Here is a 24,728-nt window from a genome sequence, read left to right as displayed (position 1 = left end):
CTGTTAGTTTCCTCATCTTAAGGACAGAAAACCAGGCACAGAGATATTAAGATACTTGCCTACATTAGAGCAGTTAGTGGCAGAGCTAGGGGGCAAATCCAGGCAGTTGGCTCCAGAGTCCACGGGCCACTCACTGCCTCTGAACTAACTACCTAGTTAGGCTTTTTAGATATCCTAATTGGTCCTTTCCCCCATTACATCAGGAGTTAGCAAACTATAGGCCCATAAGCCAACTCCTACCCATTGCTTGTTTCTCTAAATAAGGTTTTATTATCAGGGGCACCTGGGTGTCTTGGTTGGTTTAAGTGTCTGATTCTTGGTTTCGGCTCAGATCATGTTCTCAGGGTCATGAGATGGAGCCCTCCCTCCCCCCATTGGGCTCAGGGCTCAGTGGGGAGTGTGCTTGAGATTCTTTTCCTCTGCTCCTCCCCCTCTCCTCCTCATGTGCGTGTGTGCACACTCTCTCTCAAATAAATAAAATCTTTAAGAACAAAAAAAACAGCATTTTATTAGAACTTCATCCATTATTCTGTGACTATCCTTGCCCTACACAAACAGAGTTAAGTAGGTGAACACAGACCATATGGCTCACAAAGCCTGATATATTTAGTCCCTGGCCCTTCGCAGAAAGTTTGCTGACCCCTGCATTCTGGACTTGCCAAGCATTCTCAATTGCAGATTTCTTGATTATGTTGCTTAATCATAATGCAGAAAATCCTATAATCCCCCCAAAGCCTTTAGCATATGCAGTGATGAATTCACAGCTAATATTCCAGAAATTGCCACTGTGCAGAACATGTCTGGGAACCTAGGAATCAGTGAAAGTACCCCAGAACCCCAATTAAGGAAAGAGATGCCAAAAAATGACCCGTAAAAGAGGCAGACACCTAATCTTGCGTCCTGACCTGGGAGACGGTCTTTAAAGCAAGGGGACAGACAGAAATTCCCAGAGGCAGAGAGGAAAAACAGAAGGCAACCCTCATGGTATGCTATCAACAAGCATGCTGCACTGAGAGACGGGGGTCAAATCCCAGCTCTACCGCTTACTCCTAATTTATTAAACTTCAATTTTCTCAACCATAAAATGGGATGAGTAATCTCATTTCTTGGGGGGGGGTGGCAGTTAGGCAGATTAGCCAAGGTTATAATGTACATGAAGTTCTCAGCACCCCAGATAAAATTTGCTAACAAGTTAGAGGAGTCCTATGATTAGGAATGCCAGTAACTGTAAAATAGAAATCGGTGATTATTTATACAGAGACACTCAGCCCCACAATTCAGCTGTCAAAGAGTAACAGGATGAGATGGCAAGGAACAAAAAGCAGTATTTGTCACGAGAAGCCCAAATCCAGGAATGATCTAACTGCCTTTATATACTCCATGTAAAAAAGTAAAGAAGTATGTGCTATGTTTTCATCAAAAATAGTTCAAGCAAAAGAATAATGTGGGTAGGCAGGGGTAAGTTTTAATCACCTGGAAAAATCACTTTAGTGAAACAGATTATTTTTTCCTTGACAAGGCCAGATAAATGAAACTGTATAAGAAGTGGGAAGAGAAAGTTGCATTGTATGCTCTGAAAGAAGACAAAGTTGCATTGTCCCCTCTTATTCTTATAGTGAAAGTATTTACGGAAGAGTATGAACACTTGCTGACAATCTGTCAACTTTTAAATATCCTTTATCTTTACCATTTTCACTACTTCTCTCTGAGATCTAAAAAAGACCAATGATAGTTTTCTGATATGCTTTTTCCACGTATAATTAAGCTTACTGCTAGGAAGTACAAGAACCACTCATGATTGGAACTGCTTAAAGCAGCTGAATCATTGCAAAAAGGATTTCTTACTCTTAATTAGTTTGAATCAAACTTCTGACCTCTAAAAAACTGGACACTCCCATTTTTTTAGGCAGTGAAAATGCAGCTACATTGAGAACATGAAGGTATATAACACAGTACATTTTTTTCCTCTTCAAAATACATTGAATTAATTTAACACAGTTGGAGCAAATTACCATGCTATGTCCTCAATTTATGTGTTATGGCCCCACTGGGCTAAGGCTCTATGTTCCCAGTCTAGGAGCACATGGTTTTCATTACTTAATCAGGATCCTGCAATTTCAACTTGCCCATTTAAATGGATGCAATTAGTTCATTTGTGATGGCCTCAAATACCCTTATCTTTCCCAATTTATCAAAAAAGCTATGCTACCCTAATGTTTTGAGCTTTGCCTCAATAATGAAAGGTTATTTGATGACAGGTTATGCCAAATATTATTTTTACTGCCCAGCAAATACTTTCACAGAGTCATTCCACCAACATACTGCTGATAAGGAAGCTTATATACATGCATTTATTTTAAGCACATTTATTTATCTGGGACTTAAAAAATAAAAGGGGAATAGTGTAACAGGTGCAGGTAAGGTACAGTGCACACACATCTGATTGTTCATAGCATAAGGGATTAGAGATGGAGGGAACCTCAAGTGTCACCACCCATTTGACAAACCCAGAGAGCTAATTAACACAGCTCAGGCCAGTTAGGCCGCTGAGATGGGATTAGAACTCAGCCTTCCTGATTCTCCACCTCTTTTCCTTCACAGCTCCTCCTTCGTCTGGCAGAGACTTACCAGACTATTATAGTTGGCTGAACCAGGGCCAGGGCTGGCTCTGTGAGCCTTGCGCCTCCCATTCAGGTCACATATGGTCCCCTTGCTCTTTTGCAATGACTGAATTGATGGGATGGGCTCAGTCAGGTGCAACAAGGGAGGCCTGGAAACAATCCTCAGGCCGTATCCGTTGCGGGTTCCCTACCGATGCTGTCGGCTGTTATAAGCACCAGCTGGAAGATGGATGCTGGTATTCCAGAAAGACCTTTTGAATCAGGCGGGGCTGTGACTGGCCCCATGCTGTGACGGAGGCATAATTATTTCCAATAACTGTCTGCCTAGGCTACTTGGTGATTTCCAAAGGAAAGTGGCTCCTCCTGGCAACAAAACATTCAGTGCTTATTTGGGTTGGGGGATGCTGTCTTGAACTTATTTCTTATGCAAGGAACAATGCCCCAAACTCCTGTCTGTTCCTAACTTATCCAGCAGGGCAGAAAGGAATACAGTCTTTTATAAATCGTGATGAAAGATAAGCTACTTGACAACTTTGGATGTTTGCTCAGGATCTGTTTCAGAGGGCAATATTCTCATTTGAAATAAGATGAACCATCCGAGGTTCCTGGAAGGGTATGCTCTCCGGAGAGGAAGCTAGACCTCTCAGGCTGAGACTGTCAGGGATAAAGAAGAGCAGAGTCTCTTGCAGGGTGGGGTCAAAGAGCTCAGACTCCCTTCCGAGTTCAGATTCCAGATCTGTCACCTACCAGCTGTGTGCATGTTGAACAAGTCACATAGCCCCTCCAAGCCTTGCTTTCTACCTTTTTTTTTTTTTTTAAGATTTTATTTATTCATTAGAAACAGAGAGAGAGAGAAGCAGGGGGAGAATCGGGGAGAAGCAGGCTCCATGCAGGGTGCTCCATGTGGGACCCGATCCTGGGTCTCCAGGATCACGCCCTGGGCTGAAAGCGGTGCTATACCACTGAGCCACCCGGGCTGCTGCTTTCTACCTTTGTAAGGTGTGAAGGTGTGGGCTACTGTGGGTCACTGTGGAGACAGGCATCACATACTGTTTGGAACGCACTTGGCAAATGCCTGGCACTTACAGGGACTCGATAAACAGCAACTATTATTTCTAAGCAGCAGCCTGTTCTTTGAAGAGGCAGGTTATTCTAACTGAATGTTCTGGGCTAATTCTCTGCAGTGATCAGATTATGGTTGAAAAATCCACTTTGTGGGTACAGGCATTTCCTAGAGGGTTCCCTCTTACTTGTAGCCATCCTCCAGCTCTGCAAGCCTGTCTTGGCTGCCACACATCTTTCAGGCCAAAGGGACGCCTCACCCCACCCATCCCCTAATGCCATCCCGCTGCAGCAGCTCTGGGCAGACCTGTACCTGTATCTCTCTATCTTTTCCCGCTGTGCTTTCTCTGCAAGCCTCCCACATTCATTCACATCTCCTCTCCCCAACTAGATTAAGCTCCTGGGGGACAAGAGGTCACCTTACATTTCTTTGACTCCTCCCCAGCATCCAGCACATGTCCACACATTTTCTAGGTTCTCTGATCCCTTGCTAGGCACAGCGTGGTCCATAGATGAGCATCAGCAGCTTCACCTGGGAGCTCGTCAGAATCTCAGGCTCCATCTCAGATCCTCTGAATCAGAATCCCAGGTGATTCAAGTGCAAGTGCTAGAGAAACACTGCTCGAGCCTATTTCCCAGACTTCACTCATTCACAGGTTCCTTTCAAAGACCTAGTCATTTTTCAGTACCATCACACTCTCTGTTACTAATATATATATTTTAAATGATTTTACATTGACATTATGTCTTGCTTAGCTTACCCTAAGCAGTGATATCCAGTCTGTCAATAGTTTATTCAGCAAGGCAGAAAGAAATATATCCTTTAACAAGATTTGAAGTTCCAAGTGAAAAAAAAATCTGTTGGTGTACATTAAAATAAGTAAATAGCCATCAAAGTAAAATGGTTCTCCACCTATCATCTAAAATTAACTTATACTGGGATGTTGGGGTGGCTCAGTCAGTTGAGCATCTGGCTCTTGATTTTGACTCAGGCCATGATTGAGGTCCTGGGATGGAGCCCTGCTTTGGGCTCCCTGAACAGTGGAGAGTCTGCTTCTGCCTCCCTCTACCTCTCCCTCTCTCTCTCCCCCACTCACCCTGCTTGCACTGACAGGTGCACACACAGTCTCTCTCTCAAATAAATAAATAAATAAATCTTAAACAAAAATAAAATTAACTCATACACCACCAAGGGTACACCTAGCCCACTTTAGCAAACACAGCTCTAGGCTTTTTGCAGCTGAATCAGAAGACATCTTCCCAATTCCTGCTCCTGTGTTCCTGGTCTGGGCCTGTTCCCACCTACCATGGCTGCCTTATGATGCATTTGCCTGCAAACATAGGTGGTTGTAGGGGACGGTAGGAGGCAGAAAATCTAGATACTGGACCTGCACCACCCCTTCAAAACTTGCCAAATCACAGCCCTCTTGGGGGCTCATTTTTGCAATCACAGGGTTCTCCTCATATCTGACAATATGACAGCAGAACCTCCAGAGTCAGAATGATTTGGGGTTGAAATTAAGTCTCCCTTGCTTGCTAATTTCATTAAGTCTGTTTTCCTCTTTCATAAAATGGAAGCAATAAATGGATATAACACCCACACAAGAGGAGTTTTGCAAGGATATTTTCAGGATAGCTGAAAAACGCTGAGACTGAGTTCCACCATACAGTCAGTGTTCAACAAAAAATAGAGCTATTAATATTTTTTCTTGGCCTCCAAAATAATAATAGCTAATATTTATGGGGTATTTAATATGAGGCAGGCACTACATGATCACTTTACACTCTGTCCTTTTATCCTCACAATAACCCAGGGAGGTATGAACTCTTATTCACCCATTTCACAGATGAGGAAACCGAGGCACAAAGTGTAAGCTGCTTGCTCAAAGTCATACATTTCATAAGTAGTGTAACTGAACTTGCGGGCAAGTCATCTGACTTGAGAGCCAGTGTTCATAACCTCAACTCATCCTGCTTTTCTGTAAAATACTGGTCAACCCATAGACTTTGCCAGTTCAAAAAATATTATGGGATCTTGGCAAAGTAATTCCCGGCACAGGTGAACACTTGCTGAACATGAGCCGGTCTAGCTACCACTAGCTCTACTATTATTTAGTGAGCCTTCACGTCTGAACAAGATTTTATGAGGCATTGGGAGGTCCATCATATCCTTCAGTTATGGTGAGGACCTCTTTACTTTTTTCTTGAATGCTTTTTTTATTCTTAAATATAACCTACATTAAGAAAATGAACAGGGGCACCTGAGTGGCTCAGTTGGTTAAGCATCCCACTCTTAGGTTCAGCTCAGGTCATGATCCCAGGGTCATGACATTGAGCCCCACATAGGGTTCCATGCTGAGTGTGGAATCTACTTAAGACTCTCCCTCCACCTATGCCCTTCTTCTCCTCTCAAAAAACAAAATGAACAAAATATAAATATGCAGTTCAATAATCAGCTCCAAGTAAACAGCCACATAGCCATCACTCTGTTGCCCCAGAAGCTCCTAGATACTTTCTCTCCCCCCTCCTCAAATATAACTATTGTACTGGGGTTTTTCCCCCAACACTACATACATTTGGGGCTGGGCGATTCTTTGCTGTGGGGGTTGTCCTGCACATGTGGGATGTGTAGCAGCCTCTCTGGCCTCCACAAGTTACATGCCAATAGCACCTTTCCCAAAAGGCAACAAGAAATGGCAACAATTTCTCTAGACATGAACAAGTGTCCCCTGGAGGGCAAAATCACTCCTGGTTAAAAACCACTGCACCATCATGACCCTTTTGGTAACCACTTTCTTGCTTTCTTTTTAACTCTAACCACACAAGCATGCATCCTTAAATATTATCATTTAATCTTGCCTGGTGAAAGGAATTCTTTAAACTTTAATCCATTAAAAAGGCCTCTAATCATGGCCCCCTAAAATAACCTAGGTGGGGTGACCATATAATTTATCATCCAAACCAAAGTCACAGACATTAACCAGGGCTGACCCAGGCAAGCCAGCATGATCACACTACTTCTAGGGAACTTCTGCTGTGAAGCAACATTATTCTCACAGCCGCACACAATTAGGGCCCCCTTACCCACTGGATAATTGTATGTGAAGTGGCAAAGGATAATTAAAAGCAGCACATCCCCAAGGGCAAAGTAACATAGACCCAGATAAATATCTCAATGCTGAAGAGCTGTGGAGCAGAAAACTCATTGGCCTTGGCCCTTATGGGGGTGTATTCTTCAAATAATTTGATGAAAGACACCACTTAAATAACTACTTTCACCACATCAGCGCAACAAAGTGATTAAATTAAATGCCTTCCAAGATTCGCACATAAGTGCAAAAAGGATCCAGATGACCCCTTGTAAGAGGTTTAGGGTCTGTAGTGGATTTTTAATCTATATATCTGCCTTTTTTCCCTCGGTGTCATTGGAAAGTAGAGCAACCACTAACAACTTGACCTGTTCTGCATAGTGATCTCGTAAGTCCTGACACTGACCATGTTAAAAGTGACCACTAAGGCTTCCTTACGCACACGAGAAATCGTATTGATAACCTATTTGCCTGAATATAATTCAGCTCATCTTCCATTCTTTGGAGCATCAAAGAGAACAGAAATCGGCTGTCAATGACTTAAGACACTCGTACATTTCAGCAAATGTTTGACTTCCTCAGCTTCTGTTTCCCCTTTTTCCAGCAAATGTATTCATCTGGAGGTCCAGCTCACAGTTCGTGTGGTCTAGGTGAGAGTCTATCACAAGGCAAAGCCCTTAACCTCCACAGAAGTCATTGGCACCAGGGCTTTCCTACAAACCATGCCTACTAGGCCAACTGGAACTGGTTTGGAGGCTTTTTGTTCAACAACTGGGCAAAAGAGATTTATTTATTTTTGTTGGATTTGAACCTGAAATTGTGTAAAGCAGCAACTGCTACAGTCAGCTAATCAGCCAACAAGGTGCCTCATACACAGAGGAAAGAAGAGAAAGAGGTGAAGATGAAAAGAAAGAAGTCAGATTCTGAAGTCATTGTTCAGCCCTGAGCAAGATGCTCTTGAGGCCAGTTCTAGGTATGTGTCTTGCAATAACTTGAAGTTGTATGTATTAATATATATAAACTAATATATATATATATATATGCCTGTCTCCTAGTTTCATTTAAATTGGGTGTTTGTCGGGATCCCTGGGTGGCGCAGCGGTTTGGCGCCTGCCTTTGGCCCAGGGCGCGATCCTGGAGACCCGGGATCGAATCCCACGTCGGGCTCCCGGTGCATGGAGCCTGCTTCTCCCTCTGCCTGTGTCTCTGCCTCTCTCTCTCTCTCTCTCTCTCTCTCTCTCTCTGACTATCATAAATAAATAAAAATTAAAAAATAAATAAATAAATTGGGTGTTTGTCACTTACTAGGAAAATATACCCTGTGGCAGTAGCTTTCCAATTTTTTACAGAGCAACTCACAGTAAGAATTACATTTTATACTGCAACCCAGAATGTGCATGCAGCCCGAGTGAGAGAACGGACTCAAAGTTTCATAAAGCAACAGAACTCACAAACATAGGATAAGGCTGATATTTTCCGTCCTGTTATACTTTAAAAAAAAAATACTGGTTGCAGCCCACTAAATTGATTTCATGACCTTAGCTTTAAAAAAACACTGCCTTGTGAGATTAGGCTAAAAATTGATTTCACCAGAAAAAGTGAGATAAGAAACATCATGATAATTTCAATCAGATTATTGAAGAAAATAGGACGTTTGGGTTTAGCAATAATAAACTCAAGGGTTTAGCAACAGAAAATTGTTACCATTTCTCTTTATCTACCCAGGACATGTTTACCAGAAAAGGAAAAAAAAAAAATCTTAATGACCTAGAGGTAAATGAATTACAAACAAAAAACAGAAACACCAAACATTTTCTAAAAACACAATAAAAACCATGTCTAAAAAGAGATAGGTGAGAACTACATTAAGGAAAAACACTTAAGTCCTGCTGCTGAGCTGAGTTACATGATTTATTTATCTATAGGCTGAAGATAGTAATTTCAGTGAACCTCAGCAGTTACTGAGTATGTAAAAATAGTGTCTTCATGATAAGATCAGATCTCTGGGGCAGATGCAGAGGGAAGTAGGGAGATAGGAAGAGAGAAAGGAAGGGAGGGAGGGGGAGAAAGAGAGAGAGGTCACTTACAGTATAAACCTCAAGCCTTCACTTATGTGTGTATTGTGTGTAAAATAACTATGAAGAGTTCCTGAAATTTTAGGCAATTACTGCAGGCTGGATAAGACAGGGTATTTTTAACCGCTTTCCATGTATACCTTATTTGTATTGTCAGTTAGCCAAAACGTCCTTTTTGTCTGCTCAGAAGCACTGCAGAGTCTTGATTAAATCTGTGGAATCAAATGGAGAAGTCAGATTCTCATGCTTGCTAGAAACAGAGGCCAGTGTCTGTAAACAACCCTGAGAAAACTTAGCTGCTTTTGCACTCTTGAACGGCTGAAGCTTTAACTCCTCCCCAAGTTATTCTCGATTATTAGGGTCAAATGCAGTTGCCTGACCTATTTGAGAAGCCATGAACGGTCGTGCCACCAAGATGAAAATCTGTTCATTTCAAAGCAGAGTGAAGTTTAAGACAATTGCTCTCACCCCCCAGAGAAGGGACTTCTGAGAATTTTCCCAGGGATAATGAATATCAAACCTCACTATAATGGTATTTTAGGTAGATTTCTTCATCTTCCATCACTATATTTTTCAAATACATTCCACCCGCATTACCAAATCAAAACAAACAAAATGTTTGTTTAATATTTGCGGATGTCATGAAGAAGAGAGTAACCTCTCCTGTGTAAGAAGTCCTTGGAATTGCCTGAATTCTTCTGGCTCTCTTTTAGGAAATGTAGGCAGGCCGGGTGGCTCAGTGGTTTAGCACCGCCTTCATCCTAGGGCCTGATCCTGGGGACCTGGGATCGAGTCTTTGAGGAAATGTAAGCAGTGTTCAAAGGTATGTGTTTGTGCTTTACTATTTATTACAAAATTCCTGGATATACAAAAAAAGAATCATAGACTTATCAATATAACCGTCACCTAGTTTGTGACATTTAATTCGGAGACCAAAATAGGGACGCCTGAGTAACTCAGTGGTTAAGCATCTGCCTTTGGCCCAGGGAGTGATCCTGGAGTCCTGGGATCGAGTCCCACACTGTGACATTTAATTCGGAGACCAAAATAGGGACGCCTGAGTAGCTCAGGGGTTAAGTGTCTGCCTTTGGCTCAGGGCGTGATCCTGGAGTCTTGGGATTGAGTCCCACGTCTGGCTTCCTACATGGCGCCTGCTTCTCCCTCTCTATGTCTCTGCTTCTCTCTCTGTGTGTGTGTGTGTCTCATGAGTAAATAAATAAAATCTTAAGAAAAAAAAAGGAGAGAGACCAAAATATATACTGTTTGCTTTGGGTCAGTCACCGTCATGTTATATAACGGAATGAAAAATATATGTGAGGTGCTTATTGTTACTACTACTATTTCCCTCATCATCATTGATGCCATTACAGCACATCCCCGTTAGAGGCACTGTCGTGGTTAACAGACTGGCATCTGGAATCAGACCTCAGGTCAACTCCAAATTACCAATGTGACTCACGGCAAGTCACTTATTCTCCCTCGGGGGCTCCACTTACCACTCCACGGACCATTCATGATGCCCCCAAAGCGCCTACGGGGACGCCTGACACACCATACGCTCCCCACCACCATGCTCCACAGCATGTGTACGGCAGATGAAAGTGCAGCCCGAGGAGGTTAAGTAAGGCCAAGCTGTTTTCCTTCTCCAGATATTTGATTTGGAAGTTCCACAGATGCATTCTCTTTAGTACAGGAAGCAGCATGTCCGGGATTGCGCGAAAATCCCGTACACGTCCTCCAACTGGGTTTGGTGAATTTCTGGGGCAAACACTAGCTAGGCGTGCACGCTCACCCCGCCTCCCCGAGAGCCTGCCGCGGCCAGCCCTCGCAGTCCTTCTTCGGAAGGGGCCACCTTGCAGACGCCGCCGTCTGGGTACCAGCAAGCGCACCAAGTTGGTTCGCAAAGTTCAGAGGAGTTGGCTCGGGTATGTTTACAAGTCCTAGCAGATCGCAGGAATGTTCAGGGATAATTATGATCCCACCCAGGAGCGCCCAGCCCAACCCTCTCACATCTGGAAGGAAGCGGCCACACAAAGGAGAGCGAGGAGACCTCCTCCTGCGGCTGCTTTCTCGGCTCGGGAAGACTTCCCCGACCAGCTCCCACCCCCTTTGTCAACAGCACCAGCCGCTGCTCCGCAGCACCGTTCAGAGCACAAGGTGTTCGGGGCACAGGAAGAGTTGATCTTCCAGTCCACACACCGAATGGCATCTCTCAAAATAGCATCTTTGTCCCCTCCCCCTGACCCAGACACGCGCGCACACACTCGCGCGCGCGCGTGCACTCACACAGGCACACACACGAAGGTGAAAGGTGAAACGGTCCAGAAAAATAGACAGCGATCCGCACACGCACGCTGCCCTTCCAGCCCTGGAGCGGTGCGAGTCAGACACACCTCGCTGAAGAAGGGGCAGGCACACCGAAGCCCGGGTCCGCCGCTGACACCCGGGATTCCCCTCCAAGTCCGGGCCCCGCCTTTTCAAAGTATCTGGGATTCATCAGCATTTCTCCCACCTCCCACGGACGCGCAACCGCCGGAGCACATGGTCCCCGGCGGCGCGTTTGCAGACCCCACCAGCGCCAACGCCTCCAACCCGCTAAACTTCCTGTCTCCACACCAGCCGAGCGCCCCCAGCGCCGCGCCAAGTGCCCCCGAGGCTCGCGCGGAGGCAGCTGCGGCCCCGGGGCCGTGGGCGGGGTTTCCTGCCCCCCCCTCCCCCCCCACCCGGCCCCGAGCGCCCGAGCCCGCGCCTCCGCTGGGGGTCTCCGGCCGTGCGCTCTGCGCCCCGGGCGCACGCGGAGCGGCCGCGCCCCCGCCGCGCGCTGCCCACCGCCCCCACCCCGGCCGGCGCCCGCCTACCTGCCGCGCCGCTGCCTGCCTCGGGCGCTCGGGGGCTGCCGACCGCTACTTTATTGTCTCGGTGGCTCACCGCGCGGGACCCGGGGGGCCGGCTCTGCGCCAGCCCTGCCAGCAACTCCGCGGGGCGCCGCGCCCTCCTCTGCCTCCGGCTCCCGGCCCGAGCTCCTGCCCTGCACGGGAGGCGCGCAGCCCGACCCCCGGGCTCGCTGGGCGGCCGGCGCCAGCCGCATCCCCGGCCCGGGGCCGCGCGTCCCCGCTTCGGTCCACGCTGAGCGCTGCGCCCCGCCGCCCGCCTGCCTCGCTGTCAGCCCGGGCGCCCGGCTCGGCTCTCCGCAGCTGCCCCCGCCCGCCCGCCGCCGCCTCTCCGGGGGCCGGGGCGGCCGCTGCCAATGAGACTCGGCTGATGCGCTGTTCCGGCCCAGTCATTGTATCGGGCGGGGAGGAAGGGGAGGGGAGCGGGAGGAGGGAGGGGGCGCCCTCGGCCCCCGCCGCGCGGCTGCCGGCTGGGCTCGCCTACCCCGACCGAGAAAAGGCGCTGGTGCCAAGGGGCGCGGAGCGGCTGGCGCGGCCGGGATTGGGGGGGCGGGGGGCAGGGGGCACGAGCCCGCGCCCCTGCATCCCTCGCCCCGAGCCCTCCCCTGCCTGCAGGCGCGCGGACGGCTCCGTTGGCCTCCCAGGCTTCAGCATCCCGAGCCCCGACTGCCCTTAGAATAAAGGGGCGGAGGCGCGGCGGGGATCCGGCCCCGAACCGGAGCGGGTCCGGCCACCGACTTGATCTGAGATGCCCGCGAACCTGGTGGCTCCTCTTGAAATAAAAGACAGAGAGATAAGGGGAGGGGGGGAGTGGCGGTGGGAAGAAGGGAAGGAGGGAGAGTGGTAGGTAAGAGAGAAGGAAGGAGAGAGAGGAAAGAAGAGTGAAAAGAGAGGGAGTAAGAGCCTACCCCATGCCTGGCTCTTTCCCTCCAGAACAGTCCTGTGACTCAGTTGCGTTTCCTTACGCTCTCTTTACTGGTGAGGAAACTCCGGAGGTTGACGCAAAGAGCTGGTAAGTGACAAGACAGAGACTGCAGCTCGATCTGATGCAGCAAATGCGAGAAGAGTGGAGGAAGACGGGAGGACCATGAGGGGAGGACCCGCTCTTGGGACTCTGACCTCATCTCCAAATGAGTGGACGAGTAGAAGAACACCAGAGGTGCCTGGCGGGACCCAGAGGGAGCATTTCCAAAACAGCTTTGAACGTGGGTCCCATTGACGGACCCACTTCTCTATATACTGTGAATTAATTCATTTTTTAAAGATTTTTATTTATTTATTCATGAGAGACACATAGAGGGAGGCAGAGACAGGCAGAGGGAGAAGCAGGCTCCGAGTAGGGAGCCCCATGCAGGACTCGATCCCGATACCCTGGGATCTGCAAGCAGACAGACACTCAACCACTGAGCCACCCAGGTGCCCAAGTTAAATTATTTTTATTTATTTATATGTTTTTTAATTGTTAATAAAAACATTTATTTTGTATTTTATACAGAACAACCTGAAGCCTGGATCATGACTTGACAGTTACCCAGGGGTTTACAGACAATGTGTCCATCTCAGCGTGGCTCTGGGGATTAGGGAATCCACACAAACACAGGCAACGGAGGAAGGGGGCACAGTAGGAGTGTAAATTAAATTATTTTTAAGACTAAATCAATTTTTTAAAAAAATAATTGTTCTGAGACCCCGCAATTATAGATACCTCTGCGTTTTGTGGGAAGTTGAGTTAATTAGTCAATGTCCATGTTTGAAAGAGATCACAGTGTCAGTAACCCTGGTTTGGGCACTTCTCCTCCTCTTTCATCTTTCCTTCTTTCTCTTCTTCTTCTTTTGACTGATCACCAGCCTGCAGAGAAGGATGAAGTGGGGGAGGGAGGCCTGGCTTGATTTCCCAGGTCTGGCACAGCTGCCATGGACATGAAGTGGAAAACAAGATCTGAAGCACTAAAGCCTTGAGATGGCTTTTAGATGGAGTGATGTATCATATTACCTCTGTGTGGTGTGAAGTTTAATTAAATTTTCTTCTGGTGTCGAATGGACTACTTGCTTCTAATTAAATAGAATATATTGAATGAATAGCTGACATTTGTTGAGCAGCTATTGCGTGCCCCCCAGACCTGAGCAAAGGGAGCACTTCACTTGGAATTATGTCATTTAGTTCTGGGAGAAAAGGGATACCTAGAAACCCCATAAGTACCTGGTCTATGCTGGCCTTGTTCAGCCCCTGCCACACAGCAGTGGCTCATTCAAGGTCAGTTAATGGACTTCTGTTTTGCAGAGGGGAAAAACCTAAGGGTCAGAGAGGTTAATTGACCCATCCAAGAATAGGAAACTGGAACACAGTTGTACCTGTCTTTGAATTCAGATATGAAGACCCCCTAACCACTGCACATTACTGTCTGTTCACTGTGAGCTGCAGCATAAGGGCCCCCAGTAAGGCGGCAGTGCAAAGAGTAATGGCTTACTCTCCCCTCGTAAGTGCACATAATTTCTTGGGGAAGAGAAAGTCAATACATACGGCATGGGCTCTAGAGAACATTCCAGGGAGTGTACAGCAAAGTGGAGCAACGCAGGGGAAATGAATAGCACCAGGCTGGCCCTCCAAAAAGTGCTTGCTGTATGTTTTGGGGAGGGGGCACCAGATGCAGACTTTACATGAAAAATGCAATGTAGGTGATGTCAGTAAGGTTGATGTGGTCAGCCAGAGTAGTCTAGAGAGTTTTCTGGAAGATGCAGGGTATTTACTGGATTTTCTGGAAGCAAAGAGGCCCTGGCTTGCCAGGGAACTCCAAGGCTGTTATATCTGGGTTTGAAGCTCAACTTTTCCAATTACTCAACCTAAAATAGGGATAATAATAATGCCAACCTTATAGGATTGTTATAAGGATTGAATTAGCACATAAAAAGTATTTGGAATCATGTCTGGCCCATGATGAATGCTTAATAAATATTAGTGGTTATTATTAAAGGAGAGGGGACAGCTCTCTTTCCAACTTCTACCTTCTGGTAAATATTTATAAAATACCCAAAATAGTAAAATAAAAAACAAAATGCAGCAGAACAAAGAAACAAAACTTGTTTTCTTTATTCTTACTGTAGTATAGAATTACCAATTCTGGCTGCATATTAGAAGGGAAGGCTTATCTTTGTTTTTAATAGTTGCGGCATTTATATCAGAATCTCTGGGGTTAGGGTTGATAAAACCTCACATTCCTGGACTCCAGCTCCAGAAGGCTCAGGGACCGGAAATCTGCATATTTAACAAGCTTTTTGGGGGGCTACTTGAGAAACACTGCATTGCTCTCCCCTCCACACCCCTCGATGCCCACCATCTTATTGACCTAGGTATTCTTTTTTCCCACCCTACATTATTAAACTCTTGAGTTAAATACTGTGTGTGTATTCCTATTTAATTCAATGTACATTTAATAAGCACCAATTTTGTACAAATGACTACAAATCGGTCCAAAGATGAGTAACATCCTCGATGGTAGGAACGAGTTTACGATCTGGAAGAAAAAAATGGGTACATGAAAAGATATAATAGTAAGATTGAGGTGTTTTGAGAGCTTACAATGTATGGGGCCCTGTGACAAGCTCTTAACCTGTAGACAAGATGGACAGCAATACATGAGAGATGTTGAAAAGATGCATCTGGAAGAAGGAATCCAGAAAGGACTTCATGATGAATTCAGCATGTCCAAGCAGCTTCCCTGAAAGAAATTGCTCCAGTTACAGAAGAGTATGGTCAAAAGCCTGAACAGAATATAGGCCAAGCAGCGAAGGCCCAGAGATTTGTAAGTTTGAGAAACCAAGCAGAGAACTCAGAAGTAACGAAGTCAGGGACCAGATCAATAACATTAGCTAGTAAACTAGAACAGAGGTGAAGCAATCAGGAATAGTGAAGACTGTGGCAAAACGGAGAACATATTGTCCCCTTCTGAAGGAGACAGCCACTGTCATTCTCAGCACACTGTGCCATGTGGGAGTGTTGATCTGATCGACCTGATGTTTTGATTTTTCAAGAAAAGCTGGAAACCTGGGTTTTGGTATGAAATCTCTCAGTGTTTTAAAAAATCTTGGCAAGCAACTAAAATTTTTTTAAATATTCTATACTCGAAAAATGTTTTGCAGGTCAAATCCACCCATGGACTGCCCATTTATAATCGCTACTATGGCTGGAGGAACATACTCAGATTAAAAAATAACTAACAATTCCTGTACTTTGGGGATGACTACTAAATGCCTAATGCTACCCTGGGCACTGGGCAAAAATGGTGCAACACATTAGATAAAAGAAATGGATCTCACTGTTCGGAAACACAAAGTGATTGGTGAGATGAGATAAATACATATGAACAACAACAACAAAAAAGCAATAAGCAGCAGGGGGAAACAATTCTGTCCTGAAATATAGAGTTTCCGGGTGACAAATGAAGGCCTCACCAATCATTCTGTACATAATGGAATGTTGGAGGTTGAGATCTTTGATGCCAGATGTGCCGGAAAGTCCTTGGACCGCCACTTACAAGCTCGTTATCTCAGTTCTGTACAGTATAAAGGAATATGTTTTGGTATGTGCATCATGAGATTCAGCTCCTGAATTAATAAGAACATGCTTCATAAATATTTTATTTCCAAATTTAAAAAAGATTTATGTATTGGCTTCTGTACGTATTTATATTTATGTACTTAGTTATTTGTACAGATATATACTCATTAGGCAAGTTTTTGACAATACAAAAAGAAAGTAAAATAGAAATTGAAAATCACCAATAAGTTCAACCACCCTGAATGAGTACCTTTAACATATATGCGTCTAGATTTTTAAAAATGTACGTGCAAACACACATTCAGATCATCTGCTATATTGATGTAGCATAATGCATATGCCCAATTCCCTACTGATGTACTGGCGTACAATTGGGTCTCTTTGATTTTTTGTTTTCTGTACTATTTTAAAAAGATATCTAAAGAGAAGTCACAGCAACCCTACAGCATCCTGGTCCTCTTAGCTGCAAGGAGTTTGTGCTTTCTAAAGATTTCTTGATGAAATCAGGTTTAGAGTAAGAACATGAATACTGCTTGCATGTTTTGTAGCTAAAGGCTTGTGAGTGAGCAAATATCTGTGAGTTTTGTAATAAGAACACATGTGAGAGGATCCCTGGGTGGCTCAGCAGTTTAGCACCTGCCTTTGGCCCAGGGCATGATCCTGGAGTCCTGGGATTGAGTCCTGCATCAGGCTCCCCTGCATGGAGCCTGCTTCTCCCTCTGCCTCTGTCTCTCTCTCTGTGTGTCTCTCATGAATAAAAAAATAAAATCTTAAGAAAAATAGAACACATGTACATGTTTGTTAAGCACATTCTATATGAGGTCTCATTTCGTCAGTCACTTTATGAAGGAAAGCACTCTTGCTCTCTCCATTCTACGTGTGAGAAAAACCAAGGCCCAGAGAGGGGAAATGACTTGCTTCAGGTTACACAACAGATAAGTCAGGAGCTAAGATTGGATCCCAGAACTTTCTGACGCTGGATATGGAGGTCTCATGTATCACGAAAGGAGACCCAGCCTTTTTTGGTACTTTTGTTACTAATGTAATGGTTTAGGTAGATCACACTGATTTCTGGGTTCTTTTTTTTTCTTTTTTCTATTTAGATTTAATTTATTTGAGGGAGAGAGAAAAAGGGCACAAATGGAGAAAGGGGCAGAGGGAGAGGGAGAAGGAGAAGCTGACTCCCTGCTGAATGTGGAGCCCAGTGAGGGGCTTTGATCTCAGGACCCTGAGATCATGACCTGAGCTGAAGGCAGATACTTATTAACCCACTGAGCCACCCAGGTACCCCTCTGGGATGCTTAATAGGGACTTAAAAATTAAATCACAGTAATATTAGATACATTAACCATAGATGTAGCTACTTAGCTGTCCAATGTCAGTCATTGTGTTTTCTTTCTAAAGCACATTTTAGATGACCAAGAAGTGTTCATGAGAATAACAGCCATGTATAGACACACTCCAAGTTTCTTTGCCCATACCTAAAGGGTACCACTGCATCCTGTACTTCTGTGTAAGCCCTAGACACACACCTCTGACCCTGAAACTGCTTACTACACAAAGAACAGCGAGTGACCTGTGACTTCATGCTTCCATGGGGAGTGTTCATTATAACCGAAGCCTTTTCATTTCACCGCATGGCCTTTGCATACACATTGAGATAAATTAAAATCTCTTCTTTCATTAGTAGAAGTATTAAGCCATTACCTTCAATCTTTGTCTACGTCACATGATGTAAATAAACATAAATAAGTGTTTTACTGTCAGCATACTAGTTTTGATGTTCCGAAATTAGAAAAATTTTAAAAAGCCCATTAAATAACTACATTTAAACACAGGTTGATATTAAGTTAAATTATAGGAAATAGCCTTTGGGGTTAAAGGTGAAATATTGGCAATTTCATAGGGTTCAACCTAAAATGAAGTGGTCGCTAATGATTAACTGTGAACATGAACTTGTGTCACTAGGCTAACTGCTTGCTTCCAGATGACGGAAGTAATGCGATCGAAGAGGAACCTCATAATAATGTATGCATAACTGTCTTTTGAGGGTACATCACTAAGCCTTTTTATATGTGAAAATGCTTTTTAATAATGTTCTTTTGGCATTTCACAGACTGAAACACCTTGGAAAGTGGCCAGCATTGCGGTCCAGCTCCTTAGTGAATAGTGTGAGTCCAGTGGAATCTTAAATCTGAGTGTTCAGAGAGTATCGTCTTTCCTTCCAAAGGGCAAGGACACTCCATGGGAAATAAAACACATGTTTTGTAGCTATTTTGTAGCCATGTTACCTAATCACAAAGATCCCAGTCTTGTTAGAGTAGATAATGTGGTAGTGACTTTGGGAAGGACGCTTTTTAACTGGAGAGTTTACAAACTGGCATGTGTTTTGGCCTGTGTGGTGTTTCTCAGTTGCTGGTGGTTAGAACTTGGATATGTTAGCACAAACATCTGGATGCATGTGTGGGTGTACCTGAGTGTATTTGGAGGAAGATTCAAAATCCAGTCTCTATAATGTGATATTATTCCGTCATTTCTAAAAGGCTATTTTTAAATGTTATTCTAGATGTACTGATTTTCCAAAGACTGGCTACTCTAATAATTATACTTCCTTTTCATGATTCTAGGATTATTTAATTAAAAATTCATGATTTTATGATTTCTTTTAAAAATGTATAAAACAAGGAAACAGAAGTTCCATTAGTTCAACGTAGAGCTCTCCACTCCCGAAATAAATAGAAGCTCTTCCAGTTTCATTTTTCCATATGTCTATAACATTTGGATACCTTGTTAACTCACTATCACTACCCCCTCTTTTTTTTTTTTCTTAGCATCAAGAAATCATAAAACTTGAAGGAATTTGGAGAATTTCTGGTTCAGGAGTTACAAACTGAAATGCCAGGCAAGATAATAAAGCTGTACACAGCTCAAGTGTACAAGAGGGAGTAGTGGAGACTGTGGCAAATTAGAAAGTATACACCCTGTCTCTAGTAACCTCCACTATTTGGTAACAATGTTGCAGGAATAGTGTTGCCATATTTGCTAAGAGAATCCAGAATCCTGGATTTTTATTAAAACCTCTTGATTATTAAATATTGACAACTGATTTGGAACCATCTTAACCACTTAGCCAAACAAAGCATATCTGCAAGCCTGATATGACTCAAGGGCCCCCACTTTGAGACCCCTGATCCATTTCAGCCTTTTCACTTTGCAGATCAGGAAAGTGAGGCTCAGACAGTCAAGGTGACTTGCCCAAGAACACATGACTATTTAACAGTGGAACAGGAAGTGGGATCTTGGCAGCTTGGCTTCTAGCCTAGGGCTTTTCCAATACAAACATCTGCTTCTATTTTCTTGCTAACATTTAAATGATGTTCCTAATTACATGATTTCAAATGCTGTACATTATTAACAAAAATGATGATGATATTCACTGTCTTTGGAGCACATAATTTGTGCTCCAACAGTGGCTTTTTTTGTCATATGATCACATAACCTAAATTGGTTCTAGCATTTATAAGATCAGTATAACTCTATTTCCATTCATGTACTAAGGGAAAGTTTCTGCATTCCTTCTTCTCTATATTTCTCTCCCTGCATCTCTTTACTAACTGGCCAAATATAGAGAAAAAGTAAAAAATTTTAAGAGGAACCACATTGACTTGCCTACCATGAATAAGAACTAGGTGGGCAGGAAAAGCAAAATACACTTGTGAATCAGTGACTATAAAAACTAAACCATGCATACAAAGCATCTCGGGGCAGTTTGCTTGTTTTGCCAAAGAAAACAAAATGCACAGTAAACCTATGAGAACCCGGGTATACTTTGGAGAATGAGTAGAGATAATTTTTCTAAGCATCTCAGTAACTGAAAGCCTCCACTGTATATCTGATTTTTTCCCCCTTTTTCAGAAATGTTTTCAAAATACAGACCAGTGCAGAATGTAATATAACATACATCCCTGCAGCTGCCCGTCAGGATTGAAAATTTTAGCAGGTTTGCTTACTGTCCTTTGTTTTTAATCAGAAGAAATTTAATACTTTACAGAAAAGTGAAGTTCCTTTTGCTTCCTATTCCTTGGGTTGCTTTTTAAGTAAACTCTGCACCCAACATGGGGTTCAAATTCACAACCCCGATTTCAGGAGTCACATGATTCACTGAACTGAGCCAGCCGGGTACCCTAATCTCAATTCCAGGCTTTTTCTTACCTCCAACTCCAAGAGCAACTATTATCATGAATTTTGCATGAAGTCTTCCAAATTTCCATATAGCTATGAATGCATGTTACATATTATTGTTTTACCTGTGTTCTAAAACTTGCATGTAGGCTGTCTTACCACATGAGTGTTTTATTAAGTATCCAGTCTTTTTTAAAAAATCTATCCAAATTGATTTATAGATCCAGTTTTACTTGTTCATTTCAGTGGATGGCTGTCTAGACCATTTCCAATATTTGAATCATTTTTAAACATTTATTTTTTAATTTTTTAAAGATTTTATTTATTTATTCATGGGACATACAGAGAGAGAGGCAGAGACACAGGTAGAGGGAGAAGCAGGCTCCATGCAGGGAGCCCGACGTGGGACTTGATCCCAGGACTCCAGGATCATGCCCTGAGCCAAAGGCAGATGCTCAACTACCGAGCCACCCAGGCGTCCCTCATTTTAAAACATTTAAAGGAGGAACCAATTTTCCTGAAAAAAAAAAAAATGACAGCTGGTATTGAACCAGTGGTTCACTATACTCTCCATAGGGTGAGGAGGAGTGAAAAAAACATTATATACTATTTTCTAGAGTCAGAACTTCTGATTCCTCGACTACGTTAGAGAGTGCACTGGCCCTTTTGTACGGAAAATTTGTTATGGATAGTATTCTTATAAGGAAAGCATCCATAATTCTTGTGAGATTCTCAAAGACATCTGTGATCCCAAAAGGATGAAGAACTGTCAAATGTCTCCTAATGGGGCACCTTGGTGGCTCAGTTGGTTAAGTATCTACCTTGTGCTGGGGTCGTGATCCCAGGGTCCTGGGATGAAGCCCCACATGGGGGCTCTCTGCTCAGCGGAGAGTCTGCTTCTCCCTCTCCCTCTGCCCGCTGCTCTGCCTACTGGTGCGCTTGCTCTCGTTCTCTCTCTCTACATATATCTCTGACAAATAAATCAATAAAATCTTTTTTTTAAAAAAAGTATCCTACTTACTATGGGAAGTAATCATTGGTTTATGCAATTCTTCTGCCTCTCACCACCACTTTTTGAAGGAATTTCTGTCTTTCATCGTGGCTTAAATTATTCAACAGTTACGCATTGAGAATGCATTGAATGCCAGCAGCGCAGACAAGTTGCCGGTAGCAGGGACAAGAACAAGTCAGAAAAAGCCCAGATCTCACTTGACCTGAACGTTTACTGAAGAAAGGCAATGCCCAAAGCCCAGAGCAACGCTGCTCAAAGGCAGCACTACTGATGTCCTGGTTAGAGAATTCTGTGCTGTGGGAGCTTTCCTGTACATTATAGGATGTTTAGGAGCATCCTTGGCTTCTACCCACTAGAAGCTCGTTGACTCTTCCCCATAGGCTGTGATAACTAAAGTGTCTCCAGACATTGCCAAATGTCCCATGGAGGGCAAAAATCTACCCTTGGTTTATTTTTTTTTTTATATTTATTCGAGAGAGAGAGAGAGAGGCAGAGACACAGGCAGAGGGAGAAGCAGACCCCATGCAGGGAGCCTGATGTGGGACTTGATCTGGAAACTCCAGGATCATGCCTTGAGCCAAAGGCAGACGCTCAACCACTGAGCCACCCAGGTGTCCCTACCCTTGGTTTAATGCGATGAGCAGCACTAAAGGGAAGCCTGGATTTCAGTTCATAAGACACTTCCTTTAATGAGCAATTTATGCAAAATAAAGGCATTGGTTCACGCAGGGCAAGAGACATGGATTGGAATACTTAGAGAAGGATGTTCTTGTCTTGGCAATGTTACCAATTATTTTATGACCTTGGGCAAGTCATTCAGCTCATCGGAGCCTCAGTTACTTTCTTTGTAAAATGGGATGGTTAGATACTTTTGGCTCTAAAATTCAATAGTCCCCTTTGGGAATCTAAATCCTTAGGAAACTATCAGGATGAAGGTGGAGAATTAGCATTTGGAACCTGCCGCTATTTTGGGAAAAATAAACATGGGGAAAGTGCTCTGCTAAATATTGTATGTCATGGCAAGAACCTTTTTATTAGAAAACATACCCTCTGGATGGGCTTGCCACATTACTTCTTTTTAAATGATCTTGTCAATTGCCTTCCTCATTATAAAGCAATCTTGTAGACTCTATTAACAGGAATTGCAGGCTGTTTATCTCTCTTGTAAATTTTGTCTTCGGGAAAGGGGGTTAGATTTATAGCCAACGACATTTTAAGAGCTCTTTCTCTTAGCCACAGAACAGATACAGCCCATGAAAGCTTCTCTTGACCACTCAGACAATATGATCTTGGACGAACTGTTCTGAAAAATAGAGCAATGCCAGCTCTGCTAACAGTGGATCTTTGATTTCTACTGTGCCAATGGTAATACGGTCTATTTGTACCTAAAAGAACACCAGAAATAGGTATCATTAAAACAACTGCTTAGCCATTAAGTAGCTCTGGGTTTCAGTTTCTTAATCTTAGGGTCAGGATTCCAAATGGACAGAAAGGAGATTTGGGACTAGACATTCTCAAACTCTCCCCCTATGGTCACTAGGTGCATGCTTTTATCCCTGCCTAGAGTTCGTTTCCCCCAGGTGTTTGTTTGGCTGGCTTCTTCTCATTATTCAGGGACTGGCAAAAAGGATCACCTCTTAAGAAAGTATTTCCCTGCCCACTCTAGTTGAAATAGTCCTCTACGCACTCTTCTGTTTTACCTGATTATTAACTGTCCTCCTTTCTACAAGGGGAATTCTATAGGCATAGAACTTATTTTGACTTACTTATTGCTATATACCAGCACCTAGAACAGAACTGACACATAGTAGGCATTCATGAAGTTCTTCTTCTCCTTCTCTTCCTTCTTTCTCTTCCTCTTCTCCTCCTTCTGTTACCATACATTTAGTGTAATCTTTACGATCTCCTTTCCAACTCCAGGTCATAGATATTTGACTCTGTTTTCTTTTAAATGTTTTATAGTTTTTCATTTCATTAGATCTATGATACATTTTGAGTTAATTTTTTAAAGATTTATTTACTTATTTATTTATGTGTGTGAGAGAAAAGCGAGCACACAGAGCGAGAGGGAAAAGCAGACTCCCCATTGAGGAGCCGATATAGGGCTCCATCCTGGGACCCCGACATCATGACCTAAGCTGAAGGCAGATGCTTAAGTAACTGAGCCACCCAGACAACCTGTTTTGAGTGAATTTTTGCATAAAGTGTGAGGGTAGGTAGGAGGTTAATTTTTAAAAAAACATATGCATATCTAATTGTTCCAATACCACTTACTGAAAAGGCTAGCATTTCTCAGTTGAGTTGTCTTAGTCCTTTGTAAAAACCCCACAGGCCATTTCTGTGTGAGTATTTCTGGACTCTCCTGATTCTACCGACCTATGTGTGTATCCCTTAGCCAATACCACCCTGTCTTGATTGCTATAGCTTTACAGTAAATCTTAAAACCAAGGGGTGGTTTTTTAAGACTAAGTAACTCTTGGATGAATGAATGAATGAATGAATGAATGAATGAATGAATGAATTGCTTTCCTTATCCGCTTTGCCTTTGTTAATTTCTATTAACCACTGGGATCTTAGCTCTGACACCCATAACCTCAGAGAAATCTTTACAGGTAGTCCAGGCTGTGTTACATCACTGACTGTATACTCGATAATACCACGAACTTCTCTGCCTTCTTGGTACCATCTTGGCTCTCATTTAGGGGTGCTGTGTCCCTCAGAGAACATTTGGCAAAGTCTGGAGACATTTTGGAGATCACAATTGGAGGGGAGAGGTGTAGAGTTTCCCTGGTCTATAGAGGCCAGAGATGCTACTATACACCCTGCAATACACAGGACAGCCCCTCACCAAGGAATTATACAGTCCAAAATGTCAAGAGCGCCAAGGTTGAAAAACACTGCTTTAAACAAATTGGTAATTTGACGTTTATTTTTGTAATTCCTTGCTTAAGGTCTGACTCTCCTACTAGAATGCAAGATAATTACTAGAACTTGGGATTTGAAACCCATGAAACCTTATCCAGCCACTTTAAAATTTGGACCACCAGGCAGCTCACTCAGCTGTTGACTTTGCCAGTTCCTAGATGGTGTCGATAATGAGTTATATTAGAAACAAGCCAAACATTAGTTCTTTTTAGTAGAAATGCAGCAGAGTAGATATTTAACCATTTAACTGTGCGTGTCAGACCCTGAGAAAAACACCCCAAAATGCAAAGAGCCAAACACTGAAGAGTATTCAAGT

At 43.7% G+C, this 24,728-nt stretch overlaps 1 protein-coding gene across 3 annotated transcripts in view; it reads right to left on the bottom strand.

Annotated features, from left to right (window-relative positions):
* Positions 1–12,791, bottom strand: part of FRMD4B (FERM domain containing 4B) — a 320,836-nt gene extending 308,045 nt beyond the window's left edge. The window contains exon 1 of one of the 3 annotated variants that reach the window (XM_072720486.1): positions 12,647–12,791. The gene's annotated coding sequence lies outside the window, so the exon portion shown is untranslated. Of the gene's footprint in view, positions 1–11,240; positions 11,389–11,705; positions 12,027–12,646 lie in introns of those variants that run through there. The other 2 variants (XM_072720485.1, XM_072720487.1) reach the window with 2 other exon arrangements.
* Positions 12,792–24,728: the final 11,937 nt, after the last annotated feature.

The sequence above is a fragment of the Vulpes vulpes genome, chromosome 9 (genome assembly GCF_048418805.1).
Source record: "Vulpes vulpes isolate BD-2025 chromosome 9, VulVul3, whole genome shotgun sequence".
In the NCBI taxonomy this organism is placed as follows: domain Eukaryota; kingdom Metazoa; phylum Chordata; class Mammalia; order Carnivora; family Canidae; genus Vulpes; species Vulpes vulpes.
The sequence above is the reverse complement of the archived record's forward strand: the minus strand, read 5'-3'. Positions and strand labels throughout refer to the sequence as shown.